The 12,115-nt window shown below is 37.4% G+C and overlaps 1 protein-coding gene across 1 annotated transcript in view; it reads right to left on the bottom strand.

The window, feature by feature from the left end:
- LOC128359524 (NT-3 growth factor receptor-like) overlaps positions 1-12,115 on the bottom strand; it is a 198,453-nt gene that overhangs the window by 179,910 nt on the left and 6,428 nt on the right. The window lies entirely within an intron of this gene.

The following is a 12,115-nucleotide window of genomic DNA, read 5'->3' as shown; positions in this document are numbered from 1 at the left end:
CAATTACATTGGCTCTCCATTCCTTACACAATCCTATTCAAAATTTGACTAATAACTTTCACACCCTGTTACACACCAAGACCCTCTGATCAGAGAATCACATGTTCTTACATGTTCCAAAGTCCAGACTTAAAACCAAAGCAGAGGTTCTTGTTTCTTTAATGTTTCATCTATTTTTGCTTGATTATTGTTATTATTGTATATGCTTATTATTATTATTCTAGTATTTTAGTATGGATTTAGGAGCAGTTTAGGACATTTGATAATGTTTAGGAGGAGTAAGGTAAGGGGAAACTTTTTTGATCCCCCTAGGGAGAAATTCAAAATCAAATAAAATAAAATGAAAGGCATTGTTGTTGACAGAGTGTGACTGAACTGAGAGCACGAGAAAGAGAGAGAGAGAGAGACAGAGGCAGTAGAGAGAAAGCAGTGAATAAGAGAAATAAAGCATTATTTTCTGATTTGTTTTTCATGGTGGATAACACTCAACAGATTACATCCAACACAACCTACACATACCTGAGCTGCTGTAATACAGTATTTCCTCCACTGAGGAATAAAGTGGCTAAATGTCTCCATCAATAAGTTGATGTTGTGACAAATACAATCAGGGAGCACCTCTCTCCTCTGGGCTCTTGATTGGCTAATCAGACAATCACTCATCAATCCAATTGTTTCATTTGTTTTAAGACATCAGCACACATTTAACATCATTGACTTGTATGAGATGGATCAGTGGTGAATTACTGCGTTACAGGCTTTATGAAACAGAATCAAATCATTTAAAATGATATAAAACATTATTTACTCTCCTGGTGTCTCCCTGTTCAACCCTATCTGGTTTGAGGTGCAATTTTGTACTAGCAACCTTCATTCAAACTTATTTCCACAGGTTTTATACACATTTAGGAAATTATGGTAAGTAGTCCTCATTTAGATCAAACTATACCTAATTTTTGAATTAATGCCTGTCCTCCTGGTTCAAAATTGACCCGAAGACAACACAAGGGTTTATGCAGTTGATATCATATTGCAGAGCTGCATTTGTAGTAACATGAAAATGCTTTAAAAAATGCTGAGTTAGCCGCCGAGCTAGCCGCTGAGTGACAGGTGACACTTGGTAGGGGGCGGGGTTTCAGTGAACAGTGGCACTCCCACAGCGTTTGGTAGCAGAGAAAGAGGCTGATTTTTACATAACTTTGAAGACTAATTTCATATATTTGGTGATTTTTTTTAATCATTCAAATTTGGCAGGGTGGTTAACAACACACTTTTCTGTGATATGTCAAACTCACAACACATATTTATTCTTACTTTACACAGACTTTAAATACTCAGTAACTTTGAAGTAGCTTTGGGGTTGGTGGGTTGCTGCACATCCTTCTATTGGCTATCCACCACTGACCTGAACACTACATCCTGTCCAGGTCATGTGACATATTTATATGTACAATACATTGGTCAGTCTAGACCTGTTGAGTTTTTAAAAATCATCACAAAGCACTAACATAGTGCATTATGGGACAGCCTTCTGAGCCTGTCATGACACTAAAACCACAGAGTTGGATAGCAGCAGCCTTTGATGGGAAAATAACCATTCCAGACCCAGTGAGAGCTGCACATTGATTTTTACCTGACAAGTGTCTGCCCCCGTGAGGGCCTGCTGATGTACTAATTGAATGACTCATCAATTATCCATTCAAAGTCTAAATAGCCTGTAAGATGCCAGTTATTGGTCCCACTGGTACCCCCCCCCCCACCCACCCCCACACACACATATATATATATATATATATACAGAAGTAGACAGACTTTATATCTAATTATACAGCAGATACATGCAAAACACATTTTAAATTCAATCTAAAAGTAGTTCTATTGAGTTCTCTGTGCATGGTAGCTTTCTGTACACTCACTGCAGCAGCTTTTCATCTCTGAATATAAAACCATTCACTTGTAGAATGGCTAGTGTCAAAAAAAGGAGCTTTGCTTGGTAATAAATTAAATCCTTGTTGCTTGCAGCCTTTTTTTGCACAGACTACAGCTTGGAATGAACACACTGCAGCTTTCTTCAAATATGACTCTCACTACAAAGCGAGCTGGGCTGGAGCAAATCAAACTGTTATAAATGACAACCTCCATGCTTTAAAAATACTACAGTTATTTTAAAAAACAATGTGATGTTAACTTCTGCACTGCCTAACAGACATGTCCAACATGAATAATAACTACTCTGTAATTAACAATCATTCAAAAACACATCTGTGAAAAATGACTTTTATGAAAATCAATCTCAATCTCAACAATATTTACCAGCCAGTGGAGAAGAATGCTGATGTGGACCTTTTGATCAATATTCAATAACTACCAGCTACTGCCTCTCCAAACACATTTTAAGGGCCTTGAGGTGTCAAATGATTCCCATTCCTGAGTGAAGTGCAGTAGTTAGTAGGATGAACACAATTTTGTGGAGCAGAAATACTTCCTTCTATCCCAGCTCCATGTTTATCTTACTGTAGCTGTGTGCGATCCAGTCAACCATGAATCATTTTTAATGAAATAAGATTTTCCAGTAATTCTCACGAACATGCAAAGATTAAAAACATCATGTGGTGAACCCTACAATTTACCTCAGGGACCCCGATCCCCAGGTTAGAACTACTACTCAGGACAAACTTCAAAGTTTTAACTGCACTACTAATAAAGCTCTGAGAATAGCTTACCTGTCCCAATGTAGTGTGAGTCATGTTCAGTTTTCTTTAAAAGGCAAATAACAAAGTTCACAATGTAAGTGATCAAATCAAGACAGATTCAACCAGCAGACATGATGGGCCCCATTTTAATAATGGCACGAATCACGTGGCACAAGTGTCTTTAGGGCGTTACCAAATCCACTTCTGCTATTTTAACGGCGGAAAAATGGTCAATGAAGGGTTGGACTTAAGTTCCCTCATTAATCATAGGTGTGTTTCGTGCGTAACACCCTGTAAAACAAGAGTGTCATCTCTCATTCCCTTTAAAAGCCAGTAGTGCATTTACCAAGCAATGTGTTTCAAGAATAAAACATGAGTTACTTTTGCTGAAAAGACAGTTGGCTGATGAGCTGCTATGTAGTAAGAGGTAAACTCAGCAGGGTTTTAATTGTTGAAAGTATCTAAACCTGAGCTGTCATGTCAAGAATATATGTTAAATATAGTTCATAAACTGTTTTAATCATGTTAACCTTTCATACGCTTGTTAGGACTGTCCAGAGCAGTACTCTCCAAGGTGCTGACCCCCCCCCACTAACAAACATATACAGTAGTGGAAGGCTCATTCTCATTTAATCTGTTATTTTTACAATTAATTAAATCTGATAAATATTATGACTAACCAATATGACATGTACTTTTCAATATGTTGATGTAATACTTTTATTTTGTTTAAGTAGGTTTACTGTGGTTCAAATGTACAGTTAAGAGCTTCAACAGAATGGACAGGATAGACCAATATTCTACATGTTATCTACTTTGAGCTGAACAACGATTGTTAGAGTGAAAGTGCAGCTGCAGTGTGTCAGACTGTGGACAGACTGGCAGTGGAGACTCTCTCTAAGTCTCATAGATAGCTGACTGGGCTCTGCTCATCACCTGCTCTGTCATACAGTCTTCACAACAATAAGTTCTGCAATATCTTTCTGAGACTGAAACAGGTTAAAAGCATATTTGAATATATTTAATATCCCTGTGTTCTGATCAAATCTATTCTTTTTTTATACTGCAGAAAATGCAGGATACAAAGCAAGAGAAGAAAAAGTGCAAACCAAGAAAAAAATTTAAATTAAAAGAGGAAAAAAACAAAAAAAAGAGAGCTGTTTCCAAGGGATACAACACATTTGACAAAAACAAGAGAACAGGAAGCACACACACAAGTAGACAGTGGGCAAAATAGACAGCACAACAAAAACGCCATAACAGAGTATGTGTATGTGTGTGTGTGTGTGTGTGTGTGCGTGTGTGTGCGCGCGCGTGTGTGTGTATGCACGTGTGTGTGTATGCGCGTGTGCATGCATAAGTGTAGGTGTGTGTAAATGAAGAATACATAGGTCTGTACATATATATCATGGTCACATGATACAGTAGAGAGATAGTGAAAGCAGTGACACCTTCCTTCTCCTTTCTGGTCAGCATAGCATCATTTCCATATGACATACAAGCATAGCATACAAAGTGTCTTGTGCTGATATGAACTGACAGCTTGTGTGGTAATAAAATGCAAATGCCACCTCAACCAAAAGCATGATGAGCCCCACACACACACACACACACACACACACACACACACACATACACACACACACGCACACAGTACAGCGTTGTTATTTATTACTTTTGCTGACAGCTGCACAACAGTGTGTCTGCATAATGACTGCATAGATGATTACAGATAGTGGTTTAACATGTTTACCTTGCTGTCCTACCTGCTCTTCATATCTTTATAGTGCTCTTACTACAGCTGCCACCACATGACCTGCCACTGTTTCATTATCAGCTGAGACTCTTGGGCCTCACACGAGAATATATATGTATTCTTTTCTATTCTTTTTTTCTATGACGTTTGCTTGAGGTTTGTTCCAAGCTGGTTTCAACAGGAAAAAATGTGTTCTAAATCTCTAAATTCAGCATTTATGAGACTTTATCATTAGCATTATCAGTTTCATTCACAAAAAGAGTTTCCCGGAAGAGACTGTCAGACATTAACACAGTTTTCAGTGGCAGTTGTCAGCTGAAACTGTTAAAAATGATGAATCCATTAGAGCAGTGCTGTACTGTGACAGAAATAAAGAGGCAATGCTTTGTCTTTCTAGCAATAATGATGGAAATGTATTTAATGTAAAGGTAAAATGATCAGAACTTTATGGAAGTGTGGGGTTTATTGTAGAACCATTAGAGCCATCAGTCTTCACTGCTACATCATAAAAACTACTATCTTATTAAAACTATGAACTATTCATTTCACTAAAACACATGGCAATAGATACAGAGATCATTTGACCCAGAACAGACTCAATGGACAAACATTTGTAGCATCTATACAAAAATATGATATTTAAAATATTTTCAGGAAAAGATATCAAATTTTAGGGTAAAACAAAGACATTTGGAGTGTTTTAACTGGGTCAAATTTGACTCAAACAGTATGTAAAGGTTAAATCGCTGACAATCTGTATCCTAGAAGAAAGCTAGACCAAGTGTGGCTCAGGTTAGTTCTACTCTTTTTAATCTTCTAACAAAGAACGAACAAAAGTGATACACTTTACAAAAGAAATCAATTCTCTTTAAAAACATACAAAACAATCAGCAGTGGTTTTTAAATGAAATAGAACCCCTGGTACAATAACAGCAAAGACAGCCTATCTGGCTCTGAATAAGTGTTTGGATAAAAGTCAACAAATATATTGTAAATATATCCAAGGAGGGTCTTGAAGCCCAGTCTCAAAGAGCAATAACAACTAGACTAACCTCTCATCCAAAGGGTCAACCTGCTAGATAAGGGTCAGCACATCCACTCATCCATGGTCATAACTCTCTAGAGGGCTCAGGCCTGCATTGTGACATTATGCCCCTTCTTTTGGGAAGCGAGCCCCCATGCTTCTGCCTGCCAGCTCTCCCACGCCTCTATGCTTCAACCTTCTGTTTCCTTCTGCCCCACTCACTTCACAAGATCTGTTTGAGCAGGCCAACCATCAGGCAGGCAAACAACATCCTGTCTGATACATCACATGGACTGTTGTCAGAATATGAACTATTGAACTCAGGGAGAAGGTTCAGGGTTCCTCTGTACAAACACAATCACTTTAAATCAGTCAAGCTCCTTAATGAGTGGGTGATGGAGGATGAATGAGAACAAAGGAGGTAACTGTGTATGATGTGAGGTTTGTTTTTTTATATTGTTACATAGGGGTATGTATATGCAGTATATGGTATGTATGTAGGTATGTATGTACAGTGTGTATGGAGTATATGGTGTGTATGTAGGTATGTATGTATGTATATGGTAGGTTTGCAAGTATGTATGTACAGTGTGTATGCAGTATATGGTATGTATGTAGGTATGTATGTATAGTGTGTATGCAGTGTGGTATGTATGTAGGTATGTATGTACAGTGTGTGTGCAGTATATGGTGTGTATGTAGGTATGTATGTATGTATATGGTATGTATGCAAGTATGTATGTACAGTGTGTATGCAGTATATGGTATGTATGTAGGTATGTATATAAAGTGTGTATGCAGTATATGGTATGTATGTAGGTGTGTATGTACAGTGTGTATGCAGTATCTGGTGTGTATGTATGTATGTATATGGTATGTATGTAAGTATGTACAGTACGTATACAGTATACGGTATGTATGTAGGTATGTATGTAGGTATGTATGTAGGTACTGTATGTATGTATAGTGTGTATGCAGTATATGGTATGTATGTAGGTATGTATGAATTTATGGTATGTTGTTTTTGTTTTTATGATGCACATTGTTGTATCTACCTATTTATTATATGTTTTTTTTTAATACTATTATATGTAGCACTGCCCGGTCCAAGACAAATTTCTCTCAGGAGACAAAGGAGACAAATAAAGAAAACCATAACCTAAACCTAAAACCTTCACTCATGTTTAAAAGCATCCCAAGTGAAGCAAACAATCACAATCTGTCAGGATAAACTTTGTATTTTAAATGAGCCGGGGGGGGGGGGGGGGTTAGGGTTAGGGTTAGCCTTGAAAACATCCCAGGAAAAAAACCCCAAACTGTATAATATTATGCCTGAAAATGTCCCAGAGCAGAAAAATATTAAAACCCCCTCCATTAAATAAACCTTGAATAAAGAAGCTGATGCTTAGAAAGCAGCTCCTCTGTGCATTTCAATATGGAGATGCTTCAGATTACATTCTTCTGCTGCATAAAGAACAGAGAGATATGCAGAGAGAGTCACTGTGGAGAAGAGAGAAGTAAAGGAAAGAATAATAACCTACAGTCTTATAGTCTGACAGTTAATTGACAGTGTAAAGGTTTTGGTGTATGAGGTGATTTGATGGGAACATGATGTGGTTAATGATGCATAAACTTTTTTCTTATTTACAATGAATTTATTCTGTTAAGAACTGTCAGCATAACCACTGAGAAAAATACTGAGCCTCTACCTCTAGGCCACAAACTTTATTTATATTCTGACATGAATAAACCAGTGTTTGAATTATCAGGTGGGGCTTAGCTCCCCAAAATCTACATGGGCCTGTATTTATCAAGCTGCTCAGAATCACCTCTAGGAATCATGCTGAAAGTTAATTTAAAAATAATTGCACCTCACAGCAGGGTCTTCATAAGTCATCCCACCCTTACTGTCAGGAAGGAGGAGGACTCCTATAGGAATGTGACATGTGTCCCAACATGACGGGAAATGTACTTCTGTGAATGTAACTGTTGTTGGGAAATGCACTATATCTGGCCTAAATAAATAAGTAGTGATTGTGTTTATATCAGTTTTACACCAAGCATGACCAAAATTTGAATGATCACTTTTACAAAGCTGAGAGGCGAAGGCGGTGATCGTGGTGTTTAGAAAACAGTATTGACTCATGAAACAGGAAGTGAACAGCAATCTGTCACGTTAAAGTTTGATGTTTTGCTGTGGGATCCTCTCTTTGATGACATTCATTGCCTTATCAAGATTAAAACCTTGTCGTTGTGAACTGATGATTCTACACAAGATGATTTGATTAGAGTGCATAAGGGCATGAGTGTTTGCCTATCCAATCCTTTTTTAGAGGTAAGTTATACTTGTGTCACTACTGCTTCATGGAGCACTAAGCGAAAGACTCTGACGTCCCACATGAAGCTGTTAAGCTACTTAAAGTCTGTGTAAAGTAAGAATAAATATGTGTTCTGAGTTTGCTAGCTCTGCAGCTAACTTGGCAGCTAGCTCAGCTAACTGGCTAACTGTAGATTGTAGTAGTAGTAGTAGTGTGAGCTGAATGTATTTATATCTCTACAGCAGCAGGGGCGGGTTTATGCTAATGATTTTCAGACCCGCCCACTAAATCCTGAACACAGAAATGTTGAAACACAGTTTGTGAAGCCTAGCTCCACAATTCAAATCTAAATGGTTGAAATGCTTTTTACACCTTTTTTAGAAATACATTTATGACCTATTTAATGTGTTTAGAAGAAAATGTCTGAATTCACTTTACACAGTCTTTAAACTGTTAGTAAAGCTGTACTAGTTCACATTTTTGAATTAACAATGGCTCAAATGATGAATCGCAATGTGAGGATGGTTGCTCCAAGTAGTGAATGTACATAGAATTATAACAATTCTGCAGTTCCCTCAAACATCTCTGTATTTCAGCTCATCTTTTTGGTTTTATGGCAGACTTAAGAAGCTGTTTTTAGTCAAACCGCCAACAGACACAGTTAGAGACTAGCTGGTAAACACAGTGGAGCATTTATCAGCTAAGGAGACAAGTATTTTTTTCAGGAGTTGGTGAGACCAAATAGAGCTACAAAAGAAAGAGAATATTGGACTTAAATTCATCAGGTGAGCACAAATATGACAATATGACAAAATAATGCTAATGTAGCACTGTGTCTGCTGGATGTGGAAATTAGCTGCTGTTTGCTAACACCTTAGCTATGACTAGCTCAATTTTGTTTGGTGATATTTGGCCAAAAAAGTTTTGAGGATATGGAAAGATTGTGGTTTTGGGTAAACAAAAGATCAAGCTGTACTGTGTCATGCTTCAAGTCAGACAGTCAGACTTTTATCCATTTTTAACCAAGACCCAAACTACTTTATAGCTGATATTCTAAATAAAAGCAAACACATCTGCAGTAAATCATTAACAGACATATTCAATGTTAACGTGTCCTCAGTCTGTTGGTGAATAACAATCTGGTCAGCTTTATGTTTCTGATGCTAATTCATGTCATCTTTGTGTTAGGTGGAACAGAGCAGGCAGACCTAAATGCATCAGACAGAGGAAGGCTGGAGATGAACTCATTTAGGCGAGTGCAGACAAAGACAAGCTGGCAGGTCAAAGGCTCAATTGAATAATGCAGAACAAACTGAAAAAAGGATCTAACTAAACTGAACTGAATACCAGCACTTAAATACAAAAAGAACTAATGAAACTACAAGGAACAGGTGGCAAGACATAAGGGCAGGCTGGGAGCTGATTGGCTGGGAGGACACAGGGTGCAGGGCAATGAAACTAAAATAAGTGCACAGTCACAACAAGCACACAGTAAAATGAACTTGAGCATACATTACTGCTGACAAAAAAATTAATAACCAAGTCTGTCAAGTAGAGTTTTGCATGACCTCAACAACTGTAGCTCTCAATAACATTACTAGAGTTTTGCACTTGAGCACATACTTTCTACTTTCTACTTTCTACAGAGGTCAGTGTGTAGCAAACAACACTCCTTCACCCTTACATGCTGTTTATATTCCGTGATTAAACCTTGATGAATGTTTCAGAGAGCAGAGAGAGTGTATTTTTTAGCTCATTTATGGAGAAAAAACTGCTGCTATCACACAATATCATGTCCATGGAAATATAACATAGCAATAATGATGGAAATGTATTTAATGTAAAGGTAAAATGATCAGAACTTTATGGAAGTGTGGGGTTTATTGTAGAACCATTAGAGCCATCAGTCTTCACTGCTACATCATAAAAACTACTATCTTATTAAAACTATGAACTATTCATTTCACTAAAACACATGGCAATAGATACAGAGATCATTTGACCCAGAACAGACTCAATGGCTTCTATACAAAAGTATAACATAATAATAATATAATATTTTCATTTTTGTGCATTTTAGGCCACTTTAGGAAAAGTCATCAAGAATAAAAGACATTTGGGTTGTTTGTACAGCTGTTAAATGTCAAACCTTTGACCCAAACAGTATGTAACTGTGAAGGAAATAACTAGTATGAAAGTTAACGGTTTCAATTTCAATTTAAATGCTGCACTGTCTTTCAGCTGTGTTCAGTAAACAGAGGAACAGTGGGAGGACATCAGGTGGACTGGAGGAGGGACATGGAGCCAGACTGGGACAGAGCCATGACTCTTTGGGGGCAGGATTAATAAGCTGAATTTATTTCAGTTATTCTAGTTGTATTTATATTATATTATATTTCTCATCTTTCATAAAATCATATTTGCATTTTTCATCACATTATTTTATTAAGAAAAGAAACCAAAATATCTTGAAAAAAAGACAATGTAAAAAAAAATGTGTAAAAAAAGGAATTTAATTAATTAATTAATTAAATTAAATGTTTACTTGCCAAATGAAATGTTGGCAGTTGAATGATCAAGCTGTAACTGATGCTGTAGCCTGATGGTGACTAGAAACATATCATCTATCACTAGTGATTCCTGGAAAGTTTAACCTCACTTTCCAGGAGAATCTTAGCTATAGACCAAAGTGCAATAGATCCATACCCACTGCACTTTTTTATTCAGTCCTTTAGAAATCAAAAGCAAAATGAAAAAAGTAGGTGTAACAGTAAAAGCCTAGTTCTTGTGAATTTGGAAGCAGATGGAAACTGCCCCTGGCCCTGTCTCTACTCTCCATCATCTATCACACCTTTCCTTCCTGATCTTAGTAGTGAACTCTCACACACACAAACCATTAATGTTTGAAGGATATATTCCAGCAGCCTCATGTGCACTCTGCCTCCAGAGTAGAAGAGCAACAGAGATGGAGGTGAAGAGAGGATGCTGCTCAGACTAAAATAGAACAATGAATGAAGAGAGAAGCTTGCATGGTGCTTTTAAATTGCACTCATGCAGTATTTGTGTTACACTTAAATGTGCTTAGACTCATATGATATTACTACCTGCAGACACATCTTGTCAGTACAGTCATAGAAAAGCTGCACACAACTCAGCTCAGTCATTGTAAAAGATAATACAATATAAGAAACAAAAACTTCTCTGATCTCTCTGTTGAGGTATTTATTCTGGGAACATCTGTAACAACCAACAGCTGTACTACTTGTGCAACTATTGGGTTTCCCTAAATACAGCCAGTCTTAAATCAAAGTCATGCTTTTCTATGTAAATGTAACATTACAGAGTTGTGAAGTGAGAGGAGCTATTTTCAGGCATCCCTGGTTACAGAAGTTATTCATTAGCATGCAGCTAATAGCAGGCAGAAGTTAAATATGATGATGTTGACAAAACTGACTTTACAATTTACAGAATGGATCAGTTTACTTTTCATTTCTGGGTCACATTTGAGTGAATTCAGTAGCTATGGCTTTTGTTTACAGCTACAGTGACAAAAGCTGTGTGAATTCATTACACTCTCATTTGCATCTATGGCTTCTTCTCCATAGTAACGGTGGCTGAAGCTCATGGGTATTGTAGAATTCTTAGCAGTCTGTCATTACATGATACGGGACAGTCCTGAATTGCTCAGATCATTTAAAGCAGGGGTGTCATATATATGGCCCACGGGCCAGAACTGGTCCATCAAGGCAGAAAACTAATTCCAGTTTTTCAATAAAACACCCTGTTGTTCTCATTTATTTTCACTCATCATTCACAGTCAAAGCTTCTGATCTGACCATGGATGTCTAACCTGAGATAACTGACTTACTGTGTGATTCAGATTTGAAGGATAAATTTGCCTCAGTGGGCTTGGAAACAGTTTATCACTACCAGGGTATCCCTAGATGGTTTATTACAGTATTGTTAAACTGGGCTGTATGTATGTGTGTATGTGGCCCCTGAACTAGAATGAGTTTGACACCTCTGATTTAAAGCAACTATCTGACCAACAATACAACTCTACAGCCTCAAAGAGTCCTTTCAGGTAGACCTGTGTATCTTCTTGATGTTAGCTCTGCTTGCTTTTACACTGCATGTGTCTAACAGCTGTGGCTCCATTGCACAGTAAGTCCAATTAAAGCAGACGGACTGTTTCCTGATCAATAATTATCTAGGGCTGGGTGTTATTTAGACTTTCCTATCACAGGTGCCAATACTAATGCCAATAGTGATGACAAAATGGTACATTTGATATATTCTACAAATAAAAACAGGGCTTCTTTTT

Source organism: Scomber japonicus, chromosome 5 (genome assembly GCF_027409825.1).
Source record: "Scomber japonicus isolate fScoJap1 chromosome 5, fScoJap1.pri, whole genome shotgun sequence".
In the NCBI taxonomy this organism is placed as follows: Eukaryota; Metazoa; Chordata; class Actinopteri; order Scombriformes; family Scombridae; genus Scomber; species Scomber japonicus.
This window is presented reverse-complemented; position numbering and strand designations above follow the sequence as displayed.